General features: G+C 41.0%; 1 protein-coding gene across 1 annotated transcript in view; it reads right to left on the bottom strand.

The window, feature by feature from the left end:
* LOC115121981 (synaptotagmin-4-like) overlaps positions 1-240 on the bottom strand; it is a 7,860-nt gene extending 7,620 nt beyond the window's left edge. The window contains exon 1 of the mRNA XM_065025059.1: positions 1-240. This exon is cut by the window's left edge and continues 73 nt beyond it. The gene's annotated coding sequence lies outside the window, so the exon portion shown is untranslated.
* Between the last annotated feature and the right edge of the window lie 12,509 nt (positions 241-12,749).

The raw sequence follows: 12,749 nt of genomic DNA, 5'->3' as shown, positions 1-12,749 counted from the left end.
CGGTCCGCGCTTCGCTTCACACTCTATAAACCTGTGCTACCCACCAATCCGTCCTCTAGGTATATCTCCTTGACAGCGAATAGCGACAGATTTTTTGATGATGTGACTTAAATGATTTAATCTGTTTGTTTCGGTTTAATAATTCAAACGCAGCTGTTCTTTTCAGCGAGGCAACGGTTGGCAGGCTATTGTCTGTTCTCTTCCCAGCGCGAGTCTCACCCTGCTCGTGTTGTTACTCTTTGCGCTATGAGCATCTCTGAGGATGAACCACCACTCTCCCTCCTTTCTCTCCCTATCGCCCCCTCCTCCCTCCTCTCCCAAGCACCCCCACCCTCCTGCTGAGTTCACAGCCGCTGACGCAGTTGTGACGGAGGCTGCTGAAATCACTGCCTCGGTGAAACAGCATAACAAGCAACAAGCTCATCAATTTATATGACTGGCTTACTGACTGACTGTCTGGCTGGCTGACTTACTGACTGACTGGCTGGCTGACTTACTGACTGACTGGCTGAGTGCCTAACTTACCGACTGGCTGGCTGGGTGGCTTACTGGCTGGCTGGCTGACTGACTGACTGACTGGCTGAGTGCCTAACTTACCGACTGGCTGGCTGGGTGGCTTACTGGCTGGCTGACTGACTCCCTCGCTTATACACTACATGACCAGAAGTATGTGGACACCTGCTCATCAAACATCTCGTTCCAAAATCATGTGCATTAATATGGAGTTTGTCCCTCCTTTGCTGCTATAACAGCCTCCACTCTTCTGGGAAGGCTTTCCACTAGATGTTGGAACATTGCTGCAGGGACTTGCTTCCATTCAGCCACAAGAGCATTGGCGAGGTCGGGCATTGACATTGGGCAATTAGGCCTGGCTTTCAGTTGGCATTCCAATGAATCCCAAAGGTGTTCGATTGGGTTGAGGTCAGGGCTCTGTGCAGGCCAGTCAAGTTCTTCCACACTGATCTCAACAAACTGTATGGACCTTGCTTTGTGCACAGGGCCATTGCCATGCTGAATAATGAAAGGGCCTTTCCCAAACTGTTTAAAGTTGGAAGCACAGAATCTTCTAGAATGTCATTGTATGATGTAGCGTTACGATTTCCCTTCACTGGAACTAAGGGGCCCGAACCATGAAAAACAGCCCCAGACCATTCCTCCTCCACCAAACTTTACAGTTAGCACTATGCATTTGGGGAGGTAGCATTCTCCTGGCATCCGCCACTAACAAAGACTACATCTCCTCTGCCCAGACCCCATCCCTAGTGCCTGGCCACACCCTCGTCCCTAGTGCCTGGCCACACCCCAATTCCTAGTGGCTGGCCACACCCCCATCCTTAGTACCTGGCCACACCCCCATCCGTAATACCTGGTCACACCCCCATCCCTGACCACACCCTCGTGCCTAGTGCCTGGCCACACCCCAATTCCTAGTGGCTGGCCACACCCCCATCCTTAGTACCTGGCCACACCCCCATCCGTAATGCCTGGTCACACCCCCATCCCTGACCACACCTTCATCCCTAGTGCCTGCATAATTGTTTGCCACATGTTTTTTCTCAGTTGTCCATGCTATTTCAGTATTTCAATAATAAATCATTTGATTTTTCCATTGTTAATGATGACGGATTGTTTGATTGATTGTCAAGTTTTTAATTTCCTTTTTTCAAGATGAACGATGAGAAGAGAATATGGGTATCTCACTACACCCCCATATGCCATGTCCTGAAATGTCCAGACAGACGGATTAAAAGTCATTCTGACAGCCAACTTTCTAGCTCCTTCCATAACTTTTGGATTTGATAGTATTCCCAGAAAGCATGGATTATTGAGTCATTGTTAGTTTTACACTTAAGACACGACTCTGCCGTTATGCTGTAGAATTTGTGAGTTTTGTCTCTTGTATAATACATTCTATACATTAGTTTATACTGGATTAATTGTACATTTTCATGAACTATAATTTTGTTTGTTATACTTCAACTTTCCCTCCATCTCGTGCCAACATCAAGTATTTGTTGTGTTTTGTTTCCAATAGTTTATATACTTTTCTAAAAGATTGTCAGTTGGATATGCTCTCTGCAAGTTTTTGTATATTTTACCTGTCATACGAACATACTTTTCTGACTCAAATAAGATTCCCTCGAGGTTGATCTGATGTCCAAAAGAAAAATCTAAATCTAAATTTGGTGATGTGTGACTTTCAAGTTGCATGTATTTGAAAATACCTACATTGGTCAGTCCAAAATTGCTTTTTTAAATTCTGTCATAGAAATGAATTGATTTACTGTTAGGAAGTCATTTATGGTTTCTATGCCTTTAGTTTTCCACGTGGACCAATTTATTGGTGATTTCTGAAAAGCAATCCAAGGATTGTTCCATAGAGTTGTGATATTGGTTCTCGTAGAATACATTTCATTTTCTTCCATATTGTTATAGTGTTCGTTACTATTAAGTTTATAATGTTCTTCGCTTTATCCTTTGAAAATAGACACTAAGAAAATTACAGGGATGAGCATCTTCAATAGGCACCCATTGTTCTTCTTTAGTGCATTTAACTCTATGTCACAAGTAAAAGCCTTGGGTAGCAGGTTGATACATTTCCAAGTCTGGGAGATAAATCAACACTCAGACGTAGGAAGAACTGTCCTTTTTATTCTATACATTTTATTTGCCCATATAAAGTCTGTTAGGACAGAGTATACTTATTTTTAAATGTCTTTGGTGAGGTAATAGGTATTACTAAAAATAGATACAAACACTTTGGGAGCCATGCTATTCTGAAGAGGTTTCTTCTAGCTGTTAGATTTACGGGAAGATTATTCCATTGAATTAGATCTGCTTTCATATAGTTGAGTAATGGAATAAAGTTATCTTTATATATTCGTTGTTTGTTGTCACTCATTAAGGATCCTAAATATTTAATATTTTTTTGCATACTTAAAGGATTGCTGTAGCTCGTGAATTATTATTTTTTCCATTTCCCTATTGCCATTTTTTATTTATTTTCACTTTAATTTTACATCCTGAGTATTCTGAAAATATTTTTAGCAATGGGGGCATTGAGTTTTCAATATTGGTCAGGTATATCAGGAGATCGTCTGCAAAAAGTTCATGTTTGCTAATACCATTCATGTTTGCCAAACCTGTTATGTTTAGGTCCTGTCTAATTTGTTATTTTTTATTTCACCTTTATTTAACCAGGTAGGCTAGTTGAGAACAAGTTCTCATTTGCAACTGTGACCTGGCCAAGATAAAGCATAGCAATTCGACACATACAACAACACAGAGTTACACATGGAATTATTTCTGCAAGTGGTTAAATTGCCAGTGCAAACAGCAGGGGGTCAAGGGGACATCCCTGTCTTGTGCCCCTTTCTAAAGCAATTTCATCAAATAATGTATTATTTGTGTATATTTTTTGCATTAGGACATTTATTTAATATTTGAATATAAAGGGCAATTTAAGACAGTCAAAAGTGTTTTCGGCAAAAGTGTTTTTTCATATTGTAATAAATTGAAACATGTTCTTATATTTGTTTGGAAGTGTCTATTTTTAATAAACCCTATTTGATTGATATATATCAAGTCTGGTAAGAATTTTGCCATTCTGTTGCTTTGTTATTATTTTATATTCACAATGTATTAATCTTAGAGGTCTATAATCAGCAGGGGACTCCAGATGTTCTTTGTTTTAATATAACTGAGCTAGGAAGCTAGGAAGTATGGAGCTAGGAAGTACTGAATTGAGTGACGTGTGTTGTCATTTGTGTAAATGGGGGCGCTAATTTGTCCCAAAAAGTTCAAAAGAATTCTATGGGAAAGCCACCCATTCCTGGTGCTTTTCTCCGTGCTAATGTTTTAACAGTATCTAATATTTATTATGGGAAAGCCACCCATTCCTGGTGCTTTTCTCCGTGCTAATGTTTTAACAGTATCTAATATTTATTATGGGAAAGCCACCCATTCCTGGTGCTTTTCTCCGTGCTAATGTTTTAACAGTATCTAATATTTATTATGGGAAAGCCACCCATTCCTGGTGCTTTTCTCCGTGCTAATGTTTTAACAGTATCTAATATTTATTTTCGGGTGATCTCTGTTTTTATTTTTTGTCTGCTGATAATTTCTTCAGGGTTAATGAGTCTAAGAAGGCTATTGTTTAATTCTGATTTATATACATTTTCATAGAAGCTTTTAAAATGGTCATTAATCGCATTGTTGCTTCTAATTACCACATTCTTAATCTTTTAAAGTAAATTGTTTAGCGTGTATTCATTTTATGAGTGCTGTGAGATGTTTACCTGGTTTATTTGCTTCTTAGGGCTGAGATCCCGCTAACGGGATCGATATGACAACAGCCAGTGAAAGTACAGAGTGCCAAATTCAAACAACAGAAATCTCATAATTAAAATTCCTCAAACATCATATCTTCTATCATTTTAAAGGTAATCTTGTTGTTAATCCCACCACAGTGTCCGATTTCAAATAGGCTTTACAGCGAAAGCACCACAAACGATTATGTTAGGTCACCACCAAGTCACAGAAGAATTCAGCCATTTTTCCAGCCAAAGATAGGAGTCACAGAAGCACAAATAGAGATAAAATTAAACACTAACCTTTGATGATCTTCATCAGATGACACTCATAGGACTTCATGTTACACAATACATGTATGTTTTGTTTCGATAAAGTCCATATTTATATCCAAGAATCTCAGTTTACATTGGCATGTTATGTTCAGTAGTTCCAAAACATGCAGTGATTTTGCAGAGAGCCACATCAATTCACAGAAATACTTATAATAAACATTGATGAAAGATACAACTATCATAAATGGAACTTTAGATAAACTTCTCCTTAATGCAACCACTGTGTCAGATTTCAGAAAAACTTTACGAAAAAGCATAAAATGCAATAATCTGAGTATGGCGCTCAGAGACCAAACAGCCAAAGAAATATCCGCCATGATGGGTAGTCAACATTAGTCAGAAATAGCATTATAAATATTCCCTTACCTTTGATGATCTTCATTAGAATGCACTCCCAGGAATCCCAGTTCCACAATAAATGTTTGTTTTGTTCGATAATGTCCATCATTTATGTCCAAATTCCTCCTTGTTGTTAGAGCGTTCAGCCCAGTAATTCAAATTCACGACGAGCGAGCAGACGAGCAGACGAAAAGTCAAAAAGTTCCGTTACAGTCCGTAGAAACAGGTCAAAAGATGTATAGAATGAATCTTTAGGATGTTTTTAACATCAATCTTCAATAATGTTCCATCCGGAGAATTCCATTGTCTGTAGAGAAGCAATGGAAAGCAAGCTAACTTTCACGTGACCGCGCATGGTCAGCTCGTGGGACTCAGGCAGAGACCTAACTCATTCCCCTCTCATTCAGCCCCACTTCACAGTAGAAGCATCAAACAAGGTTCTTGAGACTGTTGATGTCTAGTGGAAGCCTTAGGAAGTGCAAGATGACCAATATCCCACTGTATCTTCAGAGTTGAAAAACTACAAGCCTCAGATTTCCCACTTCCTATTTGGATTTTTTTCTCTGGTTTTTGCCTGCCATATGAGTTATGTTATACTCACAGACATCATTCAAACAGTTTTAGAAACTTCAGAGTGTTTTCTATCCAAATATACTAATACTATGCATATATTAGCAACTGGGACTGAGGAGCAGGCAGTTTACTCTGGGCACCTTATTCATCCAAGCTACTCAATACTGCCCCCAGCCATAAGAAGTTAATTAAGTAGTTATGTTTTATTTGAGTTTAACCTGTAGTTTTTAACTCTCTTCAAAAGTCCCAGATTGTATTCCTGCTTAAATTCAGAAATGGTATTTTCTTCTTCACCTTGTATAGGTTTTAATGGGCTTTTTCTACGATAGTGATTTATTAAAATGTTTGGCTTTTCATACTTTTAGAAAAAAAAGGAATAGTCCTTTGTAGTTGGGAGTAGTAATCTCCAGGTGTAATCTCCTGTAGATTATTTGTAGAGATTAAATGTTTCAGCCTCTTTGGAGGCTCCCTTAAATTGGCCTTTTGTATTACTACATCTGTCAAGTCTCATCAAATGTGTGATTTAGATCACCTGCTATAATAGTTCCCATCTGGATTTGACCTAGTATAGCTTGAATTCTATCGAAAAACACCAGATTTGCCCCTGGTGGGATTTACAATGAAGCAATGACTATTTTTCACCATGTAAGTTACAATTTATCATTAGAAAATTGCCTTTATGGTCCATATGCTGGGATAGAAGGGATAATTATGTATTCTTATTTATCACAATGCCTACACCTCTGCTGTTACTACAGTAGGTGGCAGCATAGGCATCTCCAACCCAACTCTTCGGTAGCGTCCCACCTGGCCAACATCCGGTGAAATTGCAGACCGCGAAATTCAAACTACAGAATTATAAATATTTAACTTTCATAAAATCACAAGTGTAATACATCAAAATAAAGCTTAACGTCTTGTTAATCCAGCCGCTGTATCAGATTTCAAACAGGCTTTAAAGCACACAATGCGATTAACTGAGGACAGCGCCCCGCATACAAAACCATGAAAAACATATTTCAACCAGGTAGGTGCGACACGAAAGTCAGAAATAGCGATATAATAAATGCCTTACCTTTGATGATCTTCTTCTGTTGGCACTCCAAAAGGTCCCAGTTACATCACAAATGGTCCGTTTGTTCGATAATGTCCTTCTTTATATCCATAAAAACTCAGTTTAGCTGGCGTGCTTAAGTCAATAATCCACCCAGTTTCTCTCCATCAAAATGCATACAAAATTCATCCCAAACGTTACTAAAAAACTTTTCCAAACAAACAAACAAACAACTTACTAATTAACGTCAAACAATGTTTATAATCAAACCTTAGGTACCCTAATACGTAAATAAATGATAGCATTTAAGACGGAGAATCGTTATCGGAGAAAAATACCAAAGAATGCGCTCTCATTCACGCGCTTGGAAACACTACAGCCAAAATGGGAGGCACCTAGAAAAACTACAATATCTGGCTAATTTTTCCAAAACCAAAGCCTGAAACTCTTTCTAAAGACTGTTGACATCTAGTGGAAGCCCTCGGAACTGCAATCTGGGAGGACTTCACCTTATAATGAAAGTGACAGCCATTGAAAATAGTGGAAGGCTGAATTCTTTTGGGGGGGGGTGGTTTGTCCTCGGGGATTCGCCTGCCATATCAGTTCTGTTATACTCACAGACATTATTTTAACAGTTTTAGAAACCTTAAAGTGTTTTCTATCCAAGTCTACCAATTATATGCATATCCTAGCTTCTGGGCCTGAGTAACAGGCAGTTTACTTTGGGCATGCCTTTTATCCGGACCTGAAAATACTGCCCCCTAGAGGTTCAATGGTATATTTATCTTCTTTTTTTAAATGTGACACTTGCAATAAACCACATCTGCTGACAATGTCTTTAAGTGTTTGAGAACCATATGCTTTTTTTCATGGAGCCCATGCACATTTGATAAATTGGATTTTGTTGGCCTTCACTTGTATAGAATCAAAGTTAACCTTCCATCTATTAACCTAAACCGCTTCCGTCAATCATTGAAGAACCAAATGAAACATTTTGGCAGACATTTGAGGACAGTGGGCATTCCATGGGAGGATCATAGTAGTTTTTTTACCTTTATATAACTAGGAAAGTCAGTTTAAGAACAAATACTTATTTCCAATGACGGCCTAGGAACATTGGGTTAATTGCCTTGTTCAGGGGCAGAACGACAGATTTTTTTCCTTGTCAGCTCGGGGATTTGATCTAGCAACCTTTCGGTTACTGGCCCAATGCTCTAACCACTAGGATATCTGGCATCCCTCTAACCACTAAGCTACCTCCCACTATCCCATTCCCTAAAACAGCAGAACCACTGCCAGATAACAAACTGTGTGGCAGATGTGCGCCTTAAGCGAGTGTAACATGAAGGTCAAACGATGTGTAGGCTGCAGCAGCCATACTGAGAAAAACCCAGGCTTATTTCTCACTCACTACCCAGTGACCTTGTTGGGTAGAGTGGTAAATGAAAAACAAGATACGCATCTAATACCGTGGCGTAAATCACCCTACTGAGATATCTTCATCATCAACTATAAGTAGAGATTTCTTATGCTGCTCACCCGACAGTGTCCTTGCTGAGGAAAGATGAACCTGCCATCTTGGTAAATGAAAATCTAACTGCACCGTAATTCACCGTGCTGAAATAGCTTCTCTGCAACTATGGGCTTATTCCTCGTGTGACGCATAGCCCAGTGCCCTCGCTGGGAGAAAAAGACGAGCTGTCATCGTGGTACATGACAATATTCTACCTATGAACCCAGCCAACCACCTGCAGCTTTATAAAAACACAATGTTGTTATAGCAGCTTGCAATGCCGTAAGAGAGAACATAGCTTCTGGAACACGGGGCTGACAGTCATGACAAAATGAGCAATTACTGCAGGAACTCATTTAGGCTTCCACAATCTCAGAACATTTAATCAAATGTGATCTTGAGGGTGAGCTGGGACCAACGGAGAAGCAGGAGCAGTGCCCATGCTGGAGATGGTTGTCCATAGCTCATTGTTACCAGCCTCATCCTGCACGTTTTTGCAAAATGTAAAATGCCACTGTCTCTCCCTCATCTCTCTCTCCCCCTCTCTCTCTACCTCTCTCCCTCTCTCTACCTCTCCCCTATCTCTCTCTCCATCTTCCTCCCCCCTCCATTTAATCTCCCTCCTTCTTTCCCCCTCCCTCTAATCTATTTCTCTCCCTCCCTCCTCTCAGTAGGTGTATAGTGTGTGTGTGTGTGTGTGTGTGTGTGTGTGTGTGTGTGTCTGTGTCTGTGTCTGTGTGTGTGTGTGTGTGTGTGTGTGTGTGTGTGTGTGTGTGTGTGTGTGTGTGTGTGTGTGTGTGTGTGTGTGTGTGTGTGTGTGCGCGCGTGCGTGTGCGTGTGTGAGTGTGTGTGTGTGTGTGTGAGTGTGTTTATATATATGTGTGTGTGTGTGTGTGTGTGTGTGTGTGTAGTGGAGTGCAGCCCCACTCTGAAAAAGCTAAATAATACATTGGCTTACAGAGAGAGAGAGAGAGAAGAAGACAAATAAACTCACAGACAGACAGACGGGCAGACGGACAGACAGGCAGACAGACAGGCAGGCAGGCAAAAAAACTCTGAATTCAAACCTAACCCTAAGCGTAGCTTCATGTCCATATCCCGGCTGAACCCTAACCCTAACCCTACCCATAACCCTAGACCTTCACATCTTGGCTCAGCTCTTGGAATTCAGGTTGAGCCAAGGGTTAGGGTTAGGGTTTAGGGTTAGGGTTTAGGGTTAGGGTTTATGGTTGGGGGTAGGGTTAGGGTTAGGGTTAGGGGTAGGGTAGGGGTTGGGTTAGGGTTGGGGTTGGGGTTAGGGTTTAGGGTTGGGGTTTGGGTTAGGGTTGGGGTTGGGGTTAGGGTTAGGGTTGGGTTAGGGTTGGGGTTAGGGTTAGGGTTGAGTTAGGGTTGGGGTTAGGGTTATGGTTGGGGTTGGGGTTGGGGTTAGGGTTAGGGTTAGGGTTGAGTTAGGGTTGGGGTTAGGGTTAGGGTTATGGTTGGGGTTGGGGTTAGGGTTTAGGGTTGAGCTGGGAGTGTCTGGACTATAATTAAATGTGAAGACTTATTTCAATCAAATCAGTTCTCTAGGTTTAATTATTACGTGATTAAACTAATAATGTTAACATTAATTACCTAGGAAGTCGGGGCACCACAGAAAATGTTGAGATTTACAGAGTTATAATTTTCCGAATATAACTCTTCAGATATTTTAATATTTGATCGATTAGTCATTCTCATTCATGTATTATTATTACCTCATCAGTTCTTATTACTGAACGTCACCAACCCTTGGATATCTGCACAAACCCTAAGCCTAAATCATGAATCAGCGATATACAAATTGGCTTAATTATGTAACGAGTGCGCTGAGAGTCAGGAAGCAAGTTCAGGGAGTGATTGTTTTTTAATAAATAAAAGTTCAGGGAGTGATTGTTTTTTAATAAATAAAAGAAAAATGAACACAAAACACAAACAATGCACCGACATGAAAACAGAGTCAATAACACCTGAGAAAAGAACCAAGGGGAGTGACAGATATAGGGCAGGTAATCAAGGAGAAGATAGAGTCCCGGTGAGGGTATGAAGTTGCACAGGTGCGTGAGATGATAGTGACAGGTGTGCGGGACAATCAGCAGCCTAATGACCTAGAGGTCGGAGAGGGAGTATTATGTGACAAATTATTTATTTATTAACTAACTAAATAATCACACAGAAATACATAACAAACAAACAGTAGATATTTGGGTTACTACATGATACAAAGAAAAAGTCCCTAGCGGATGAAGCCGATATGACGGCTTGGTAGAGAAAGGAAAGGGGTGGGGACTGAGAAAGAGCAGGAAAGACCAAATGGATTCACTACACACAGCGGATAATTGTACTACTTTGCACATGATCTGCCGCTCATTCTGGAAGAAATTACAACGTACATATTTACGCTTGTATGTCGTTGTTGTCTCTCCGTTGAAAACATTCAATTGTCCTGTAGAGTTCATCAGAGCCTCTGGTTAACTTTTCCAGAAGTCACAATGTCTTTTGTGGTTGTCGGTGGTTAGGATGGATACTTCGGAGTGCCATTCGGAAATGTTCTCATAGAATAGATGTTTCAGCGGTTGTCGGGATATTCTCATTCTAGGTTTACGTCATTTCTAGCTGCAGACTAGTAATTGGTGTCATCTAGAATTTGCTCCTTCTGTAGTGAATCGATAGTCTCAAAGTTGAACCATTTCTAGCCATGTAGCTAGAAACTACAGCTGTATGGTCTCCGTGGAGTATAGAATTGTAGCCATTCCAAAGTAGGGACTCTGTCCCGGCGTTCTCTGACTTAATGTATATTTTGTAGGAAGTGGGTTTTATACTCTGTGGGAAAAGGGGCGGTTCTATGACGCCTGATGTAATGTCTGGGCTTACGGGGGTGTGGCCACTGTCTAGTTAAACTTTATAACTAAACAAGTATCTCATTTTGAAGGCCAACATGACATTACATCTTCTCACAAATAGTTTCATATTCAATCATATATTTTACACAACATTCAGGTAGAAAACTAATAACTGAGAAACGTACACTTTCCAAGCTACCGTTATTCTGTGCTACCGTTATTCTGTGCTACCGTTATTCTGTGCTACCGTTATTCTGTGCTACCGTCCTTCCTGATGTCACAAAATAAAACAACTTCGACAGGATTGTTCTTTAAATACCCACGGACCATTCCCACATGGTCAAAAATAGAAATATTGTTTAATCCTCCAATTTTGGGGAATAGGAGTTGAACAAAGAGAAGCTCTTTGATTCATAGGTTAATTTCCCCTCTTTTTTTGCATGACCAGATCAGTGAGAGTCTCTGCCAGGAATTTATGACCTGTCGTAAAGTCATAAAACTTGTGGTGGGAGAGAGAGAGTGAGAGAGGGGGGAGCCATGATATACACCCCAAAGGAGAGAGAGAGTGAGAGAGGGGGGAGCCACGATATACACCCCAAAGGAGAGAGAGAGTGAGAGAGGGGGGAGCCACGATATACACCCCAAAGGGCCATGTCGTGACAGGGCCTCAACCCTAGACATAACCTTAATCCAATTAACAATTAATGCATTTACCCCTCCCCCACTACATGGCAGAAAGGTAGGCCTCACTTGAAGCCTGACCTAGAGTTAGTGGGCTTTTGACTTGCCTAGTTAAATAAAGGTTAAATAAAAACATTTTTAAAAATGGGCTTTTTTGAGTGGCATTGGCAGAACGGTTGAGGCTAGAATCAAAATGTACGCATGGGAACATTCAACAGATGCTCCCGACGAACCCAAGCCAACATCTGACCATGTGAAATGAACTTTCACCCTGAAAACTTGGTCCCAAAGAGAACAAGGCTTTTCTTCCATAGAAAAGCATTACCTACAGCCCTCACATAACCATGACGCCATCAATGACTGCGATTGAGCTAGCTAACCGTCCTTGCACACAAACAATCAGAAACTTTTATGGATGCCCTGTGTTGAGGTTCAGCTTCCTGTCGCAACAGGAAGTGTCTTAATTCAACTTCAACATGGTCCTTTATTCTCTCCCTGAAACTCAGGGCATCGTTAAAGAGTGTCCCCAAGAGGCAGCACATTGAGGGTCATAGGGTCGGTTTCGAAGGGCTAAAATGATAATACTTGTGACAGGGGGGCAATTTGAAGTCAATCGGCCCAAACGCATTTTTGACCTCCATTGGACACAATGGTCTTGCAGTTCTAGAAACCAAGAGCCTTGTTTTGAATTCTTTAATAAATTCTGCAGAGGATATAGATTTTTTCTTTTTACTTGAAACTTCAATCTGTCAGCCTGCCTGCCCGCCTGCCTGCCCGCCTGTCTGTCTGTCTGTCTGTCTGTCTGTCTGTCTGTCTGTCTGTCTGTCTGTCTGTCTGTCTGTCTGTCTGTCTGATTACAGGAAGTGAGAAAAAGGGGTAGAGTGAGGGAAGGGGAGAGAGGAAAGAGAGAGATGAGAGGAGGGGAGGGAGGGAAGGAAGGGGAGAGAGGAGAGAAAGAGAGATGAGAGGAGAGGAGAGGGAGGGAGGGAGGGAGGGGGAGGGAGGGAGGGAGGGAGGGAATGAAGTAGTGGTGGAAAAAGTAAAGATACCTTAATAGAAAATGACTCAAGTAAAAGTGAATT

This window comes from Oncorhynchus nerka, linkage group LG12 (assembly GCF_034236695.1).
Source record: "Oncorhynchus nerka isolate Pitt River linkage group LG12, Oner_Uvic_2.0, whole genome shotgun sequence".
Classification (NCBI taxonomy): Eukaryota; Metazoa; Chordata; class Actinopteri; order Salmoniformes; family Salmonidae; genus Oncorhynchus; species Oncorhynchus nerka.
This window is presented reverse-complemented; position numbering and strand designations above follow the sequence as displayed.